At 46.3% G+C, this 20510-nt stretch overlaps 1 protein-coding gene across 1 annotated transcript in view; it reads left to right on the plus strand.

Moving 5' to 3' along the window:
• Positions 1–9353: 9353 nt before the first annotated feature.
• sema6dl (sema domain, transmembrane domain (TM), and cytoplasmic domain, (semaphorin) 6D, like) overlaps positions 9354–20510 on the plus strand; it is a 270119-nt gene continuing 258962 nt past the window's right edge. The window contains exon 1 of the mRNA XM_055661130.1: positions 9354–9437. The gene's annotated coding sequence lies outside the window, so the exon portion shown is untranslated. The remainder of the gene's footprint in view (positions 9438–20510) is intronic.

Here is a 20510-nt window from a genome sequence, read left to right on the forward strand (position 1 = left end):
GCTGGAGTAACTCAGTGGGACAGACAGCATCTCTGGAGAGAAGGAATGGGTGACGTTTCGGGTCGAGACCCTTCTTCAGGATATCGACCTGAAACGTCACCCGTTGCTTCCCTCCAGAGATGCTGCTTGTCCCACTGAGTTACTCCAGCATTTTGTGTCTACCTTTGGTAACAAGTGAAAGTAAGAATTTCATCTGACATATGACAATAAAACACACATATCTCGTCTTGTCTTGAAGGTCCCTTTCCTGCTATAATTCTCATATCCAATGTATGTCCTGCCGGATAGAGTCATACAGCATGGAAACAGGCCCTTTAGCCCAACCTGCCCACACCGACCAACATGTCCCATCTGCACTAGTCCCACCTGCCTGGGTTTGGCCCATATCCCTCCAAATCTTTCCCATCCATATATACCTGTCTAATTGTTTCTTAAACATTGCAATTGTCCCTACCCCAACTACCTCCGCCTGCAGCTTGTTCCATTCACCCAACACCCTTTGTGTGAAAATACAATATAGATTGAAACTAGGTCTACGGAGGTCTGCCAGTCATTTATATTCACTGAGCTATCAAATGTCAAAACCCTCTTTGGACATTATGGCATGGTCCTAGCCAACGTACGTACAATGGGTCTGTTTGGAAATGACTCCAAGCCCAACATTCATGGCTCAATGAGAATCACCACTAATTCCTCTTTATGAATTGCAAGAATCATTTACTATACACTTTGAACTCTAAAAACGCAAATTTAAACGCAAAAAAAATAAGATGAGATTAACATTGGCAATAATGTAAATGCAGCAGTTTTAAACCAACTATACATTATACAGCATGATCAATTTACCATCTCAATGGCTCCATGTAAGCTGGTTGTACAATGTGCAACTAATTTGCCACCACGCAGCTTGTAGCCAGTTTGACCCGTAAAAGAAAATGTCAATGTAATGTTGAGAATGTGGATTCAAGATACTTAATATTATTTATAACATCAGATCTTGACAATTTTTTGTGTCATTAAAATTGTGAATTATTGTGCTCTTTAGCTGCAGAAACACAAATGGAGCCAGTTTCAGTTTTATGTTAAGGACTGAGTGAGATGCTTTTTGCTAACTCAATCATTACAAACTAGGGAAGATCAAAATCACTGGCGTTGGGTATCTTTACAATCCACTTTTGAATCTGAAGAGTATTTGTGAGTCGGAAGAAAGGTCCTGACCTGATACATTGCCTATCAATGATGTTTCCACTGGTGGGAGAGTCTCGCACCGGAGTTCACAGCCTCAGAATAAAAAGACGTACATTTAAAAAGATGAGGAGGAATTTCTTTAGTCAGAGGGTGGTAAATCTGTGGAATTCATTGCCACAGAAGGCTGTGGAAATTGTTGATGGGTATATTTAAGGCAGAGATAGATAGATTCTTGATTAGTACAGGTGTCAGAGGTTACGAGGAGAAGGCAGGAGAATGGGGTTGAGGGAAAAAGATAGATCGGCCATGATTGAAGTAGACTTGACGGGCCGAATGGCCTAATTCTTCTCCTATAACTATGAACCTATCCATGTTCTCCAGAGATGCTGCCTGACCTGCTAAATTACTCCAACACTCTGTGTCCTGTTTTTTGCAATCCACTTAATAGCCATTGACTCCACATCGCCGGTGTCAAACTTCTGAGTCTAAACCAGAGTGCTTCCAACTTTGGTAACATATCTGAAGCCAAGATAAATGATGATGCTTATTTCCACTGCTGTAATACTTCCCAACTGTATCCTTACAGCATTTCATCTGCTGCTGAAGCAGGTCATTCCAAACTCCAAACTCTGCTATTGCTCAGGACACCTGGCCAACTGAACATGTTCTACCTTTCCATAAATGTTCAGGTCATCTGTTCATGTCCTACTTTGCACAAATTCATCATAATGAAAGAAACATTTGGACAGGTGTATGGACAGGACAGGTTTAGAGGGATATGGGACAAACACAGGTAGGTGGGACTAGTGTAGATGGGACATGTTGGTTGATATGGGCATGTTAGATTAGATTAGATTAGATTAGATATGTTGGACCTCAGGGTCTGTTTCCACCCTGAATGACTGTTTAAGAAGGAACTGCAGATGCTGGAAAATCTAAGGTAGACAAAAATGCTGGAGGAACTCAGCGGGTGCAGCAGCATCTATGGAGCGAAGGAAATAGGCAACGTTTCGGGACGAAACGTTGCCTATTTCCTTCGCTCCATAGATGCTGCTGCACCCGCTGAGTTCCTCCAGCACTTTTGTCTACCTGCATGACCTCTAATCATTCCAGAACTCACCAATGTACATTGGCTATTTTTAAAGCATGCCTCAGCTTTAAATTCTCATTCTCAAATCAACTTTTTTCCTCCCTCTTCCCCCACCACACACTGAACTAACTATGCATACTTCTCGAAACTTGAATGCTTGGTATCAATGACCTTTTGTTTAAGAAAGAACTGCAGATGCTTGAAAAATCGAAGGTAGACCAAAATGCTCCAGCATCATTGACCTCGATCATTTGACAGCCAAAAGGCTGAGTTCCTGGATTCCCCCCATAAACCTACTCAGCTCTTTACTTCCCTTCCCTTCTTGCAGATACCATCTCTATGATCCCTTGTCTAATATATCCTTGTGCGGTTCAGTATCATAGTTTTCCCTTTGTACTCCTGTGAAGCAGCTTGGGATATTTTGGAATATTAAAGATGCAATATAAATACAAGTTATTATTATTGTTGGTGCTAATATTCCTGCAGGATCTGCTCTCCACTTGTAGAGCAGTGAATGGGTTGTGCCAGGCACCAGTCTGAGCTGCAATGAAGCATCCAACAAAGGAACAACCACAATTTATGGGAAAGGACTGGTAATTGCTTGCTATAAATTTTATAACTGATTCTATTCAGCCCCATTAGAAGAAAAAAAAGTGCAGCATTTTAATATATGGTTTTCAATTTGTATTGAGAATTTTATAATTTAAGACAAAAACAACAATCCATATTGTAGATTATTGGTTTTAGCTCAGACGTCTCGAATATGTAACATTTTTTGCAAGAGTACCTGTTATTGGGACATCTTTACTGCCCGTAAAATGTCAGCTAATTCACAAATGGTGCCTATGAGCAATTGTAGCATTTTTCTCCCCTCTCCAACTAATTTCCTGAGGTCTCTGTCAAATTATCTTTCCGAGGAGGTTTTCTAAGGTTGAATCAGACACAATATCCATTGGTATTTAAATATGTAAATTATTTTTTAAAGTAATTGCTTTCAAGTTTTAATGAGTTCATGAGCGCTCCCCTAATGCCGGCAAAGGCAAACAAGCTCCATGGAGATCCGATGAAGAACAAGGCATATAAAGTCAACAACGACCCATTCGACTAAATGTTCTCTGATTTGTTGCGTGATGCTGCATTTTCCGATTTAGTTACACCGTAACACGTTGACAATTCAAGACTCCAGTTCAAGATTTTTTTCTAATTCCTCATTTTGCTGTTTGCTGGGTTATGCTCATCTAATGATACATAAAGACATTGATGAATAACCACTGGGTATTATTGACAGCAAGACATGCAGCATTTCTGGAGAGAAGGAACGACCCGAAACGTCACCCGTTCCTTCTCTCCAGAGATGCTGCTTTTCTTGCTGAGTTATTCCAGCATGTTGTGTCCATCTTCGGTTTAAACCAGCATCTGCAGTTCCTTCCTACACAGGATACTGTAGACTTTGTGCAAGTGAGTGTTTGTAAATTGGCACAATGTTTTGGTTCTCCTTATTGTTTTTTTTATTTCGGTTGAGGCCAATCGATTAAAATTATAGATTTAGAAAAGCCATTGTCATTTCTTCTGCTTCTTGTGTCGCTACACTTTTCCAAGCCACTGCAAAACGCAGGCTCTGGCACATGGGTTGAAGACCTTGCGATCTTCTGGTTTGCAGGGCTCTGGGAGGAGGGGGCAGCTATGTAAGTGCTCCATAGTTTGGGTTGCCTCCTGCAGTCCATCATTCTTGTACCCCCATCTCTGCACGAGGGCTTTGCACCGTCCGACCCATGATCTGAGACGATTGAGGCAGAGCCAGGCTGTCATTTCTGCAGCACCGCTAAGACAAAATGACACCAACTGGGTTTTGGATCCAAGGGAAAATAATTTTGGGTTCCCACTGTTATACACTGACTCATTCTTACTGCAAAGCAATCTTTTTTAAGGTATAACTACCAACACGTCCAAGGTACAAAATAAAGAAAAAAAGTGCTGGAGTAACATAGCGGGTCATGCAGCATCTCTGGAGAACATGGATCAGTGACCTCATCCAATATGCCTGCTGAGTTCTACCTTTTACTTCACAGTTAGTTAATTGCAAAGAATAGCTTTTGTAGATAATTAGATTCTTGAATCCCATCTTTCAAGACCCAGAGTTACAAGGCACTAAATTGTCATTGTTTAATTAAATGTACTTCTTTGAAAAAACAAATAAACTAGTTGCTGGAAATTGGAAATCAAAACCCAGGATGCTGGAAATACTCGGCAGGTCAGGCAGCGTCTGTGGAGAGAGAATCATCGAATATTTCTGGCCAAAACACAAAGTGCTGGAGGAATTCTGCGGGTCAGTCAGCATCTGTGGAAGGATGTGACGGACAATATTTTAAGCCAGGACCCTTCTTCAGAAAAAGGTTCCCGATCCAAAACATTATCTATCCATTCCCTCTACAGATGTTACCTGATTTGTTGAGTTCCTCCAGCATTTTGTGTTTTGCTCAAGATACCAGCATCTGCAGCCTCTTTTGACTCTAATATTTCTGGTCTGTGACCCTTTAACAGTACGTTTTAGCAGAGGATGAAGGCCTGAAAAATCTACAGATGCTGCTTGGTCTGCTAAGCATTTATCTGAAGATAATTGCATGAAGATGGGGAATATCTAATGGAATAGGAAAAATCCACTCACCCTGGATTTCCAGAATAGATGAGAGTGTGATATATGCAGGAACATCAAAGTTATGTTGAAGGAAAGTCGTATTGCCGGAGCCAAAACACAAAGCGCCGGAAGGGCTCAGCAAGTCAGGCAGCATCTGTGGAGGGGAATGGATGGGTGACACTTTGGGTCAGGGCTCTTCATCAGATCTCCACCTCCTGTCAAAGGTTTGTTTTATTAATGTAACTCACTTTTTCACTGGCACCTTCTCCTTTTCCTCCTCCAAGATTGGTTTAGCTGCTATTCACCCCCCAGCATTAGTTGAGCAGTCAAGAGAGTGTCCTAGTGTCATATGTCCCAAATCCCGTAAAGCTGTCAAGGGTTATGGGGAAGGCAGGAGAGAAAGATGGGCCAAATGGCTTCAATTCTACTTCTATGGCATGAACTTATGGAACAATGAAATTCTTACTTGCAGCAGCAAACAGATATGTAAACATAGTACACAGTGAAGACCCTACCATAGTTACCCAACCAGATGCAACTAAATTTAAGGTAGCTCTTTCTTCCCAAAAACCCTTTCTGGCTCAAGTCCTCCCTCCACCACCTCCAGTTTAAATTCCATCTGGAATATTTTGGAGGACCAAGAACCAAATAATAAAAACGTTCAGTATATTGTGAAAAACAAATGATATAGGCGATAAACCTATGTTTTCATTGTAGTCCCATTGAATCATTGAATTAAATAATTGATTCATCTTTGAATCATTGACTTTTATTATATTACAGCAGAAAGCAACGGGACACAAACCTCTCCGGTAATGGGTGGGAAGGAACTGCAGATGCTGGTTTATACCGAAGATAGACACACAATGCTGGAGAAACTCAGCGGGACTGGCAGTATCTCTGGAGGGAAGGAACGGGTGACGTTTGGGGTCGAGACCTTTCTTCAGACCTTTCTCAGAGTCCTTCTATCCACAGATGCTGCCTGTCCCGCTGAGTTGCTCCAGCATTGTGTGTCTGGCTTCTTCATTAATGGGTTGAGTTCACGTCCGTTTGTTTGAAGAAATTGGCTCCCTGCGATTCGATTAATTGCCCTTGCAGTTCCATGCATTGCGAGCAAGCCTTCGGTTGCAGAACCGACAGCTTCTTAAACAAAGTACTTTCAAGGAACGGTAAATAAAAATGGTGTAAGGAAGAACTGCAGATGCCGGTTTGAAACCGAAGATAAACACAATGCTGGAGTAACTCAGCGGGTCAGACAGCATCCCTGGAGAGAAGGAATGGGTGACGTTTCGGGTCGAGACCCTTCTTAAGCAGTCTGAAACGTCGCCTATTCCTTCTCTCCGGTTTGTCCCGCTGAGTTACTCCAGCTTTTCGTGTCTATCTTCGTAAATAAAGATGGTCTCGGAGCGGGATGGATTGGCCGCAGAGCCCAATGCCGGAGGTCCCACCTGCCGGAGGTGATTCCCGGTATGAGCTTGTGTGTTGGCGGCCCATTCCACCGGGTCTGTTGCATGGGAACCGGCGCTTTAACGGGGAGTGTATCCGCGAACCAAGGAATTGCATTCAATATAAAGAGCCCTTGACGAGGTAAACAATGGTGCTGGTTCAAACTGAGGATAACGAGGTGATGTTTTAAGGTGAAGCGTTTAACTCGTTGATGATATCTGCATCTCGTCTCTCCCGGCGAAAGTGGAAGCGGTTCACCTTTCACAAGGCACGCTTTAAATTGTGAAGGTCCGTTGTTCAGACGTTGTGAAAATGAGGGAGAGAGGGAGGGGGTCTGGCCGCGGGGAGAGAGCGGTGCCGAGAGGGGAAGGGTTGGAGAAGGGGGGTTTGGGGCGAGCGTGGTCCAATGTTGCTGCTGCTGCTGCTGCTGCTACCGGGGTCCAGATCGTGTGGAGACCGGGCCCGGGGCAACGCCGGGCGGGCAGAGGCGGCAGGGGGGGGGGGGGGGGGGGGGGTGGGGGGCAAGAGCTCTAGTGATAAGACTCCCGAAGCCAACTAAACACGAGTGGGAAGATAGCGCGGACACCCCCTCCTCTCTCAGGCCGAGCACCGCCCGAAGTGTGAATTAGTGAATAGTACCTGCTACAGAGGACAGGGCTACTGGGACCGGACCGGACCGGCAAAGCAGTGGAGGCGAGGTGGAGTCTATCACCGCCCAGAGAGGGGCTGTGGGGAAGGGATGATGGGATGTGAATCAGCTGCCCCTCAGCCAGGCCCGGACACTGACCAGCCGGCCCCTCGTTGGGGAAACGGGTCCATTGGAAAGTCTAATCCTTGGGGAAGTCCACCCATGCCAATCTGAGGAAAGCAGAACCATTGGAAGTTCGAGGCCATTTGGAAAGTCCACCCAGGGTGTCCGCTCGGGGAGGTGCAGACACCATTTGGTTGTCGGTCTCATTGGGTCATCCAGACATTGGGAAGTCCACCCATACCACTCGCGCCCCTCGCTGAGCGAAGCAGATCCGTTGGAAGATCGGACGGATAGGAAAGTGAGGCGAATTAAAAGGTCAGGTCCATTGGGATATAACATTGATGCCAACCGTGCATCTCGCTGGAGGAAGCAAGCCCATTGGGTCTGGGGCTATTGGAAGCACAGGTCCATTGGGTGGTCGTGGTCGGATTCTTTGGGATGTCCAGCCATTGGGATGTCCACCCATAGTAATGCCCTTCACTGGGGTGGGGACACACATCCTTACTGGCCTTGGCCATGAGCCACCACTGACCTGCCGACCCCTCGCTGGGGTGGGAAGCGGACTCATTGGGAGGTCCATCACCCATGGGCGGGTCCACCACCCATGGGCGGGTCCATCACCATGGGCGGGTCCATCACCCATGGGCGGGTCCATCACCCATGGGCGGGTCCATCACCCATGGGCGGGTCCATCACCCATGGGCGGGTCCATCACCCATGGGCGGGTCCATCACCCATGGGCGGGTCCATCACCCATGGGCGGGTCCATCACCATGGGGAGGTCCATCACCCATGGGCGGGTCCATCACCCATGGGCGGGTCCATCACCCATGGGCGGGTCCATCACCATGGGGAGGTCCATCACCCATGGGCGGGGTCCATCACCCATGGGCGGGTCCATCACCCATGGGCGGGTCCATCACCCATGGGCGGGTCCATCACCCATGGGCGGGTCCACCACCCATGGGCGGGTCCATCACCCATGGGCGGTCCATCACCCATGGGGAGGTCCATCACCCATGGGCGGGTCCATCACCCATGGGCGGGTCCATCACCCATGGGCGGGTCCATCACCATGGGGAGGTCCATCACCCATGGGCGGGTCCATCACCATGGGGAGGTCCACCAACCATGGGCGGGTCCACCACCCATGGAGAGGTCCACCACCCATGGGAAGGTCCATCACCCATGGGCAGGTCCACCACCCATGGGCGGGTCCATCACCCATGGGCAGGTCCATCACCCATGGGCGGGTCCACCACCCATGGAGAGGTCCACCACCCATGGGCAGGTCCATCACCCATGGGCAGGTCCATCAACCATGGGCAGGTCCATCACCCATGGGCAGGTCCATCACCCATGGGGAGGTCCATCACCCATGGGCAGGTCCATCACCATGGGGAGGTCCACCACCCATGGGCAGGTCCACCACCCATGGGGAGGTCCATCACCCATGGGCGGGTCCATCAGCATGGGGAGGTCCACCACCCATGGGGAGGTCCATCACCCATGGGCGGGTCCATCAGCATGGGGAGGTCCACCACCCATGGGGAGGTCCACCACCCATGGGGAGGTCCACCACCCATGGGCGGGTCCACCACCATGGGGAGGTCCACCACCCATGGGCGGGTCCATCAGCATGGGGAGGTCCACCACCCATGGGGAGGTCCATCACCCATGGGCGGGTCCATCAGCATGGGGAGGTCCACCACCCATGGGGAGGTCCACCACCCATGGGGAGGTCCACCACCCATGGGCGGGTCCACCACCATGGGGAGGTCCACCACCCATGGGGAGGTCCACCACCCATGGGGAGGTCCACCACCCATGGGCGGGTCCATCACCCATGGGCGGGTCCATCAGCATGGGGAGGTCCATCACCCATGGGCAGGTCCACCACCCATGGGGAGGTCCACCACCCATGGGGAGGTCCACCACCCATGGGCAGGTCCACCACCCATGGGGAGGTCCATCACCATGGGGGGGGTCCATCACCCATGGGCAGGTCCACCACCATGGGGGGGGGTCCATCACCCATGGGCAGGTCCATCACCCATGGGCAGGTCCACCACACATGGCCGTGTTGGCGGGAAACACTGGCTACCAGGAGCCACGACCAATCGGTGGTGTGTATTGGCGCAGGTCCCGCCTCCCACCGCCTCCCATTGGGCGTGTGGGCTGTCGGTCAGAGGGGCGGGGCGGGGCTGTGGCCGCGGAGCCGGAGACTGGGAGACTCAGAGACACGGACCGAGGGATAGACAGACAGACGGATGGACGGATGGACGGCGCCCGCCCGCCCGCCTGCCCGCTCGCCGCCGCGCCCGCCCGTAAGTCCCTTCCTCTCTCCCTCCATCCACTGACATTTCATGCTGGCGGCTGCTGTGCTGAGCGGCGGGTCGCATGTACCAGCTGGCAGGGCAGCGCGGACTTTGCCTGAAGTTTGATCCACCCGCTGTCTGTGTGAGTGTGTCTGGCTGTGTGTGTGTGTGTATGAGTGTGTCTGTGGGTGTATTTGTGTGTCTGTGTGAGTGTGTGTGGCTCTGTGTATGATTGGCTGTGTGTATAATTGTGTGAGTGTGTGTCTGTGTGTGTCTGTGGGTGTATGTGTGTGTCTGTGTGTGTCTGTGGGTGTATGTGTGTATGATTGTCTGTGTGAGTGTGCGTGACTGTGTGTATGATTGTGTGTATAATTGTGTGTGAGTGTGTGTCTGTGTGTGTGTGTCTGAGGGAGTGTGTGTGTGTGTCTGTGGCTGTGTGCGTATATCTGTGGGTGTGTGTGAGAGTATTTATCTGTGTGAGTCGGGTGTGTGAGTGTATGTGTCTCAGGGTATGTGTCGGTGCGAATGTGTGAGGGTGAGAGAGAGAGAGAGAGAGAGTTGCCACCGCTCTCGATGCTTCACCCCGCGTTCCCTCAACCCCAAACCTCACTGACTGTCATGTGTGTACGCGAGAGAAACCTTCACTCCTCTAATTTATCTTGTGGCAATGTCAGTAGATAGTTTGCCTGCAATGTGCAGGAGGAGCGTCTCTATGGTGGTCCCTGTGTTTGGCGGCGAGTCTCGGGTATCATGTCCCGATTCTGGGTACCGAGATTCCGGGCAGCGAGCCCCAGGACACCGGGCACTTCCCCACCCCACAACCTCCCCCCGCCCGCTTGGTCGGTGCAGAGTTCAGCCACATTTCACAAAATCAACCCCGCGCCTGCTTCCACCAGCTACGATGCACACTCACGCCGCGATATTTATACTGCTTTAATGTATATATATATATATATATATATGTATATACATATACATTGTATTGTTCTTATTAATGAAATCGGCTCAAAGGGGAAAGAAAGAATAACAGGAGGAAATGCTTCTCCGCCCAGCACTCCCTCCCTCCCTCCCCACTTTAAACGCCAATAATATCGGCAGACTTTCCCCCGGAGTGCTGCGCTCCGTGCACTTTGCTGTGCATTGATTGAAACACTTTATTGAAACCAAGCAGCGTTGCTTTTTACTGGAGCTATGATGGAATAAGGCGATGGCAAAGCGAATCGGCACCTGCCCGATGTCTCGAGGGTAACCCTGTTGCTATCTGTAAATGTGCGGTTTTTAGAGAAATCTTCTCTAACCATTTGTCTTTTTTGCCCTTTATATATATATATATTTTTTTTTTAAAGCTCGCCCCATGAATGTGCCTGTGCTAGTATCTCAGCCCAGAGGTGTCTTTGAGTGACCGGTATAAATCACTCCGGGCTTTTCGGTGTAGCCAACATAGCCCATTTTGAAATGCGCATTAACATTCTGACAGGTGCTATTACGGTTTCGGAATACTCTGACTTATTGCTGTTGCATCCGAGTGCTCGTCATTATATATTTCCACCTTTCTCTAGCCTTTAATTTAACTTGTGTCGCCTTCCATCCCACATCTTGTTAAACAATTGACATTATTACTCGGGTTGTTTGCAGGGATTGGGAATTGCCAGTTTATGCACTAAAGATGCTACTTCTTGCTGTTGATAGTGATGTTTTGCTTGAAGCGTTGGATACACGTTTTAACTGTATTTGCACAGTTGTGTTGTGCACAGCCGGAATTAAGTCTCGAAATATTTTATCTCAGTAGACAGCCGACCTGTATTGAATAGTGGGAGAGCTTCCCTCTTTCATTCAACTATCTCTTTTGTTCACTGTAAATACAAAAACGAGAAATGTTCTGTAATCATAGTACGTAATAGGTGAGACAAAGCCTTTTGACACTTTAAATTTAGGGGCATGATTCAAAATTAGAGTCATATTCTATATTGGAAATTGGCAGTGGTAAATCATAGAAATGGTTTATTTGTAGCTAAAACTGCACAGTATGTTTGTACACCACATGTTGTTTGTGCCATCCTCTTTATTAAATAGTATTTGCCACACCTCCTCTGAAAGCTACGTATAAATAAGTTACTACTGTTACTGCACAATTCCAATGAAAGATGCTTTCATCATTTAGGGCTCATCATTTAGAGTTGTTTCCTCCAGATTATAGATCTCCAACAGAATTTTCACAAGAATATTTAATGCACTTTTAAATATTTAACTTGCAAAGCTCAAAATATTACTGGTGTTTTTCCCCCCGCTGATTTGTGATAGATTTTGTTGGATTTTTCTTTCGTAGAGCGCAGAGTGTTTTTGTGATGATTAATGATCTTGCGATGTGCATTTTTATCAGTTTCATTTCTGTTCACTTATGAGTCAATGTAGTTTACGTAGGAGGTACATACACATGTCCAAGGTTTGTCAGGAGGCTGCTAAATATTGCTGTTGCATCAAGGGGAAACTAGGGCATGACTTGAATGTGTGATCCAATGCCAGAGATTGTATTTCTCTCCAGCCTCAAGCAAACGCTAATTGATTATTGTAATCAAAGATTATCAAGTGTCGCTGCATGTTGTTGTAATATTATAACAAACCTCAGAAGTTCATTCAAGCAGTCCAAGCCTTGCTGCCTGTTTTTGTGATGTTATTCCTTAAAATAGAGTATTAGTAATTGGTAGTTTGATAGCAATAACCTTCCATTTTCAATAATCCAGATACAGACACAAAAGATTTGAAATTAAAATCTAATATTTGGAGAAATTCTGCTTGGGGTTTAGAAATTCAGCTCATAATCGCATCCTGTAGTTCTAGAACATCCGACATTGTATTATCAGACTCTAGAAATTAGATGTAGAAACAAAGAACATTTGATATACAAAAGGACACAAAGTGCTGGAGTAACTCAACAGGTCAGGCAGCATCTCTGGAGAACATGGATAGGTGATGTGACGTTTTGGGTCGATACCCTTCTTCAGACCTGAAACGAAACATCATCTATCCATGTTCTCCAGAGATGCTGCCTGACCTTCTGAGTTACTCCTGCATTTTATGTCTTTTGAATAGAAATTGGATAGTAGGTAACTGTTGTGCTGCTGCAAGTAAGAATTTTATTGTTCTGCCTGGGACATATGACTGGTGAAAATATATCTTTTTTTACAGTAACATTATAAGTTGATAAAGGTTAAACACTCAAGAGTGTAAATATCCTGCACAGTTAGCAAAGTATCCAGACTAAGCCTCAGAGATGAAACTTCCAATAGGTAATGTGATGCATTTGGGAGCAGTTCAAATGAATCCCAGTTGCTTCCATTTAGAATATGTGAATGGTGTCTTATTGGGATTATTGGTGCATGCATTGTACAACTGCTGGATCTTAGGAATGATGGCCAGGAGAAATGAGCTGGAATTACATACAACTCCTTGATTAGGAGACGTTAATAATAAGGTTGTTCAAGTTTGTTGTTTTGCAGAAAGTGTTTTGTACAGTTCAGTACCACATTTCTGGGCATTTGACTTTATTGTAATACAATAGTATTTGAGTGAACATAATCACAGTGTGATATTGCTTTCAGTATTCCTAGCTATTAATTCTCTGTGTGACTCCTTGGACTTTTGGTAATCTCTTTGCCTTTGCTGATAGTCCATCATCTAACAGTGTCTTCCTGTTACTCACTGTGCCTTCATCTCTTGCCCACACTTGGCTTTCCAGTTTCACTTCATGTGAAGTTGTGATCGTGCAGCATGACTCATCCAAGGAACTATCTGGCCCCTGTCTTTCCTAGTTTTCAGACATTCTTGCGTTCATTGACTCTTCTGACCTTCCAAGATGCCCTTCCAACATTTGCAAAGTTGCCTCTTTGAAGCTTTGTTCTAGATCCTTCATTTTGTTCAGAAGAATTCTTTGCATTTTCCACAGATCCTGAGCCTGTACAAGAGGCCTGAGTGATGGATCCATTTATGAAGAGGCTCTTCAGATACTTCTCAATAGGAGAAAAAGAATATTGACCTCCAGATCATTCCTTGTCTTAAAGAAGCTTCAACATCTGCGTATCCCTGTGTGATAAAGCCTTTCTTGTCTTTCTCTCATCAATATTACTGTGGCTACTGGAACTCTGAAGCTTCCAACCAAGTTGTAAATAAGCCATTGTAGACGGGGTGGGAGGGATGTTGCATTATTGCTACTTGTCTATTCTCACTCAGAGAAGCAGTCAGCAACTCTTGGCCACATTATACCTTATTTGATAAAGGCCACATTTGTCTTACAAATCAGCATCTTCTGAAAAAGGAATTTATAAAAATCTTACTTTGTGTCTTTAGTGTTGGTGCCTTTGATTAAATACCCCACCCCCATCTCCCTGGTTATTGCTGGTGCCTCTGGTCTAAGTGGATGAGAAAAATGTGGAAGTGGAAACATGGGAAAAACATTTTCACACACAGAGAGTGGTGAATCTCTGGAACTCTCTGCCACAGAAGGTAGTTGAGGCCAGTTCATTGGCTATATTTAAGAGGGAGTTAGATGTGGCCCTTGTGGCTAAAGGGATCAGGGGGTATGGAGAGAAGGCAGGTACAGGATACTGAGTTGGATGATCAGCCATGATCATATTGAATGGCGGTGCAGGCTCGAAGGGCCGAATGGCCTACTCCTGCACCTATTTTCTATGTTTCTAAGTGGGACCATCAGATACTTGCAAGTACCTCCTTCTCCTTCCCGCGCGTAAACCTACATTCCAGGGCGTTGCGATGTGATCAGAAAGGAACAATAGCCACAACAGATGCTCTGTGTAATGAGGATATTAAGAATGGGGAGAGAATAATGTCAGAAGTCTTTTTTTGAGAACAGCTGGAGTGAATCCGTCAGCAGACAATAGCCGAGCCTCAAACAAGATGATGATAAGCTACGTGATGGAAGACAGCCTCTGATGTCAATGGGGAAAGTGATTTGTGATCAGTGAAAGTAACAATGTGGATGGCAGGCAGCAGCCATTATTGTTTCTTTAAAAAGACCAAGGATAGAAAGTAAAGTGTATTCCTACCTTTGTTTCCAAGTGTGTAATGAAGGCAAAGAGAGGAGCGTGACAGCGTTTATGTGGAAATGGAAGTGATTAGGACAGCAAATGCATTAAACAAAGCAGCACAAAGCACAGTGAGGGCGTGGGAAGGAGACAAAAGCAGGATGTGGACCAGAGAGGGTGGAGGGAAGAGTGAGCCTGTGGGGATACATTGATTTAATGACTTCCTGCCATGGCGAAAACAGATTAAAACTCAAATCCCTGAAAGGGAGCTGATCTACATAGCAGCAGAAGCATGCACAGGGAGTTGAGGGCCACTGATATTTGCCTGCCTTATACTGGGGCGAGGATTGAAAAAACTACCCCTCAACTCCTCAAACTCCTGACACGCTGGGACAATGTCCAGCTACTTATTGGTGGGACGCTGATCAAGAACCACCCAACCAGAGCCATCCGATATAGAGACAAGGAACTGCAGATGCTGGTTTACAAAAAAATGACACAGAGTGCTGGAGTAACTCAGCGGGTCAGGCAGCACCCGTGGAGAACATGGATAGGTGACATGTCGGGTCAGGACCTTTCTGTCAGACTAACTGAAAGGTCTGACCCTATCCAAGTTCTCCAGGGATGCTGCCTGACCTGTTGAGTTACTCCAGCACTTTGTGTCCTTTTTTGTAAACCAGCATCTGCAGTTCTTTGCTCCCACGTTTAATCTAAAGTTGATTGACTATAGGAGGACACAAAGAACTGCAGATGCTGGCTCATGCCAAAGATAGACACAAAGTGCTGGAGTAACTCGGTGGATCTGAAAAAGGGTCCCGGCCTGAAACGTCACCTATCCTTTATTCTGAAGAAGGGTCCTGCCCTTTCACCAATCCATGTCCTTCAGAGATGCTGCCTGACCCGCTGAGTTACTCCAGCACTTTTTGTGATCATCAGATGTAGTCCTGATTACAGACCTTTGACCTTTTCTCTGTAACTCTAACTCCACAATCCTAAAAACTATATGATGAAGGGAGACACAATGCTGGAGTAACTCAGCGGGACCAGCTGCATCTCTGGAGAGAAGGAATGGGTGATGTTTCGGGTCAAGACCCTTCTTTAGACTAAAAACGATATTCTCTCTAATATATTTCGCTTTGCATGACCTTTTGTACTTGTGCATGGCTTGGTCGCACCCATCTTCAGTATGACTTGACTGGATGGCATGCAAACAAAAGCATTTCACTGTGTCTCGGAGCAAATGATAATAATTTACCAACACTAACCTGGGAAACTATATCGCCACCAGACCTGATAAGTCTCTGCCTGACCGTGAAGTAAATGAGAATCCCACGGCACCATTTAGGGTCTTGGATTCGTCTAAAGTTGTGGCTTTAATTTTAAACAATCGATATGGACAAGTATGTGTCTTTACTTTAGACTTTAGAGATACACTGCGGAAACAGGTGCAATGGCCCGTCTCGCTAAGGACAACTTACAACCGTCTCGCTAAGGACAAAGGGAATGGAGGGTTATGGTATGAGTGCAGGCAGGTGGGACTAAGGGAAAAAAAAAATTTGTTCGGCACGGACTTGTAGGGCCGAGATGGCCTGTTTCCGTGCTGTAATTGTTATATGGTTATATGGTTAACTTACAATTTTTGCAAGGCAATTAACCTACAAATGAAGAACAAAGTCGGAAGGAGGGACTAGACCTGAAACATCACCCATTCCTTCTCTCCAGAGAGGATGCCTGTCCCGCTGGGTTACTCCAGCATTTTGTGTCAACCTACAAACCAGTGTGGGAGGAAACTGGAGCTCCCTGAGAAAGCCCACGTGGTCCCAGGGAGAATGTGCAACCTCTGCACAGACAGACGGATAGACAGCACCCATAGTCAGTAGCGAACCCGGGTCTCTGGCGGTGTAAGCAGCAACTACCCCTGTGCCAACACGCTGCCCTTATGCCAATGTCCCAGTTCAGGTTTGTGAGTTCTTCCAGCAAGGATGTGACCCTGACCCATCCCCCTTAAATGAACAAAGTTAAGTTTTGTTTAACCTACCTTCTTTCTCCAGAGGGTGGCATGGTGATGAAGTGGTAGAGTTGCTGCCTTACAGTGCCAGAGACCCAGGTTCAATCCTGACTTGTCCGTACGAAGTTTGTACATTTTCCCCGTGACCTGCGTGGGTTTTCTCCGGGTGCTCCGGTTTCCTCCCAAACTCCAAAGACGTACAGGTTTGTAGGCTATTGGGCTTGGTATAATGTAAATTGCCCCTAATGTGTGAAGGGTAGGATAGTGTTAGTGTGCAGGGATCGCTGGTCTGCGCGGACCTGGTGGGCCGAATGGTCTGTTTCCTCGCTGTATCTCTAAACTAAACTAAAAACAAAAGAGAGCACCTTTACTTAAAAATGTATGTGATACTTGAGTTCATCCCTAGAAACGTAATTGTATATTTATGGAGCTGTTCTGCTGCTCGCAACTATTCTGAACATAGCACCCGATTGGTAGATCACCTATTGGTAGAAGCCTTGAGGAAGCTATCTGCAATAGTGATTAAAAATGTGCAGTGGTTCAACAGGAGCCATTTTTCCAAGGTTAGGATTACTGCACGCTGTTGGAACAGTCGGAATGTTTTTGCCCTCGAGCTGACAGATGCTTTGAGTATCCAGTGCTGGTGCTGGGACTTGAATCTGGGCACGTTATCGTTACCTCATCTTGTCATTGCTCACTTTAATGAGCACAGGAATGAATTACAGGGCCTCTGAACGTCATCCATGGATGTGAGCATCTGGGGAAGGCAGCCTGGGAATCCGAATGGCAGTCTGAAGAAGGGTCTCGACCCGAAACGTCACCCATTCCTTCCACCCTGAGATGCTGCCTGTCCCGCTGAGTTACTCCAGCATTTTGTGTGCACCGTTTGCAGCCTGGGAATTGGTGGCCTTGCAGGTATTTAAACTTGCAGCCATTGATGTGTGAAGTGACTGTGCTGCTACCCTGCCACTGAGCCAGCCTGAGCTAGTCTTATGTTGCAATAGCCTTCAGCTTAGTGACTGATGTAAAGAAGAAAGTGCAAGAGCTCTGAGATGGGTAGATGCAGCAAGGTCACGAGCCGCCAAATGAGGGCACCAGACACTGTGTATCTTTTGCAAGTGCATTCACACCGAGCCAGAACTCCCATTTTATTTCACGATATGTTGGAGCTTTAGTAAAGTATATTCTCTGTTTTAAAACTGAGCGGATAATACAGTATAAATTTGAGGTGGATCGGAGCAGTTCTGCTTGGGAATGACTAACAACACAACCTATACTTACTAATATTTATTAAATTTAGTTCCTGCTTGTTAATTATTTTGTGCATTGTACCTCCTCATACCCCCAGTATCCCTCTTCCCCTGACTCTCAGTCTGAAGAAGGGTCTCGACCCGATACGCCACCTATTTCTTTCCTCCAGAGATGCTGCCTGTCCCGCTGACTACTCCAGCATTTTATGTCAGCCTATGCTGCCTGACCCGCTGAGTTACTCCAGCGTTTTGTGTCGACCTGCTGATAATTGATCTTATCCCTTTGTGTGCGTTTCCTGACCCTTTGTCACCCTTTTGCGGGACAGTTTTATCATACTTAATCGCAAGGTCACTAAAACGGGCTTCTCTTTAGTAATTTAAAATGGGGGTCTGTACACCCGCACATTGCAAAGATTATTTCCTTTGCTAATTTCTGAAATGATATGCAAATGAAATGAAATTATCTGCCACTCGCCTGCATTCATTCCCACTTGTGCCAGAGGTATGTGGTCTCATTGCCTAGCAGCAGTTCTGGGTACACAAAAAATGTTAATGTGGATTGTGAAGCTAACTAAAGCGGGGGTGGGATCGAACCTATTTTCCCCTCTGGGATTTGTATATTTATAATTGCCTCTTTTCATGATCTGCTTATGTTGTGGAACAACTTTTTTTTAGCTATTGGCTTTGTGCAGGGATCCCAGCCTGGGACTGAATTGCTGCAGTTTGAATATAAAGAATGTGAAATTCATGCATATTGATCGACTCCCACAACTGGTTTAGATGCTTCTACTTTGTAAACGTATGATCTAGCTGCTGCGGTAGAAGCACAAACTGTATCGTATGCACCCGTGCTAAAAACCATTTGCATGAATAATTTACATAAATGAAATTTGAAATCTAAACGAGATCATTTAATGTGGATTATGAAACTTCACTGAATATATATATATTCCCCCTCTCCGCAGCTGCAATGGCCGGGTTATAAGTCAGTTACTGAAACATCAAGGTTTGGAGTAGCAAAGGAGGAGAGTATCTTGACTCTTGACAGATAGGCACAAAGTGCTGGAGCAACTTAGTGGGTCAGGCAGCATCTCTGGAGAAAGGGGATTGGTGACGTTTTTGGGTCAGAACCCTTCTTCAGACTGAAAGTTGATGGTGATATGGGGGGGGAGGGGGAGGGGAAGGGGAAGGGAAGGGAACTAGAGGCAGGAAATAGAAAGGCTTTGGACAACCCAGAATCAATATATGCTTTTGGGATTTCAGGCCACAAATGTAGGCCTCTGATAATAAAAGCATGCCTCTGACTGAATATTTTAATCAGTTTCTCTGACTCAGTGGAGTTAATGAAGCACTAACAGATGTGATGAGTTCTCAAGTCATTCAGGAGGGTGGGTGGAAGGGAGAGAGGTGCAACACTGGATGGCTTGGTGGGCTTAATTGTGGATAAAATCTTAAGGCCAGAGGAGATGTTTCCCAAAAAAGCAAACTGCTGGATGAACCCTGAACACAAGAGGATATACACGGTGAATGGTGGAGGCCCAGGCAGCCCTGAGGAACAGGGGCACCATTCATGACTTGATGAAGCACAGGTGGATGAGGTGGTCAAGAAGGCATTAGATTGCCTGCCTTCATTACAGGAATAGCTTGGTTAGGCAATTGATTGACTGGAATGATTGAAAGATACAGCATCAAATAAAGCCCTTTGGTCCACTGAATCCACGCTGATCATCATACACACTTGTTCTATGTTATCCCACTTTTACACCCATTTTCTAGACACCAGGGGCAATTTACAGAGGCCATTTAACCATTTAACATTTAGTGCAAGGTAAAGCCAGCAAAGTTGGATCAAGGATAATCCGAGGGTCCCCAAAGAGGTAGATGATAGTTCAGTACTGCTCTCTGGTTGCAGTAGGTTGGTTCAGTTTCCAGAGCAAACTCTGAACTAACTTTCTGGAACAGCTTGTTTCCCACTGTTATCAGATTACTGTACAGTTCTCTCATAAGCCAGGGTATAGTCCTGATCTTCCCATCTTCCTCATTGTAGACCTGGTGTACTTATGTATGGTTTGGTTGAGAACATACAACATAGAACCGTATAGCACATGAACAGGCCCTTCGGCTCACAATGTCTGTGCCGAACATGTTGCCGACCATTGCTTATCTACCTGCGCATACTCTGCCCATATCCCTCCATTCTCTGCGTATCCATATGCCTATCCAGAAGCCTCTTAAATGCCGCTATCATATCTGCCCCCATTAACCAACATTGGCAGCACATTCCAGGCACTCGCCACCTGCTGTGTGAAATAAAAGTTGCCCCGCACATCTCCATTCAACTTTGACCCTCTCACCTTGAATCTATGACCTTTAGCATTTGATGTTTTCATGCTTCTGACTGTCAACTCTATTTATGTTATATACTTCCACTGAGTCTCCCCACACCCTCTGGCGTTCCAGAGAAAACAATCCAAGTTTGTCCAACCCCTCCCTGTAGCTAATTCCCCCTCATCCAGGCAACATTCCGGTGAACCTCTTCACCTTTTCCAAAGCATCCACATCCTTCCTGTAATGGGACGGCCAGAACTACATCCAATATTCTAAATGTGGCCTAAAAAACTGCATCATGATATCCCGACTCTTATACACAATGCCCCAAACTGCAAAGGCAAGCTTGCCATATGCCTCATGTATAGTTTGATTTGATTTGACTGGGTAGCACACAAACAAAAGCTTTTTGGTGTACCTGACAAGAATATTGCAATACCAATACTGGCTTATAATG

The sequence above is a fragment of the Leucoraja erinacea genome, chromosome 33 (assembly GCF_028641065.1).
Source record: "Leucoraja erinacea ecotype New England chromosome 33, Leri_hhj_1, whole genome shotgun sequence".
Taxonomy (NCBI): Eukaryota; Metazoa; Chordata; class Chondrichthyes; order Rajiformes; family Rajidae; genus Leucoraja; species Leucoraja erinaceus.